Consider the following 692-nt stretch of genomic DNA (forward strand, 5'->3'; position numbering starts at 1 on the left):
TCTGTGTTCTTCTAATTAGTGTCTACAGTGTGTGCCTATTGAGCTGTTTAGAGCCATGTGGGACAAAACCCGATCATGCCCCTCTCTCTCACTGTCTAAGTCAGGGCTCGGCAACCCGCGGCTCTCCAGCCGCATGCTGCCCTTTAAGCCCTCTGCTCTGGCTCCCTTGAGCTTAGACAAAAATAAGAAGGAAATAAAATAAAAGCATTTGTAGGACTATTTATATTTTCTTGCATGGTTGAAAATGTTTTGTATCTTGCATTTTGAGGTGATACTGTGACACATAAATAAAAAACAAAACGGTTTTAATTAAGTCAACTAAAAGATGCGTCACATCCTGCTACAGTCCCGCACTAGCTCCTTTTCTTGCAGGTGAATAACCTGACCCCCGGCTCGATGAGCGAACTATGGATAAATCAAAGAAAAGTATCGGAGGAACACGGGATTTAATTCTGCGTGGACAGAGTTATATGTTTTCAAAGCAAACGATGCTGGTTTACCGGTACGTTTGATATGTAGAGAGAAGTTGTCAAAGGCGCTGCATAATTCAATGGGGTATGTAATTTATTTCAGAAAACACTTTTTGTTATATTCCATGGAATGCTCTTAACGTCCGAATAGCAATGAATATATTAAGTGCTTTGACAATAAATACATAAACATTTTCATCTCTGGAAGCTGTAGCGCTGTAA

This window comes from Notothenia coriiceps, unplaced genomic scaffold (assembly GCF_000735185.1).
Source record: "Notothenia coriiceps isolate Sejong01 unplaced genomic scaffold, NC01 NC01_scaffold00000358, whole genome shotgun sequence".
Taxonomy (NCBI): domain Eukaryota; kingdom Metazoa; phylum Chordata; class Actinopteri; order Perciformes; family Nototheniidae; genus Notothenia; species Notothenia coriiceps.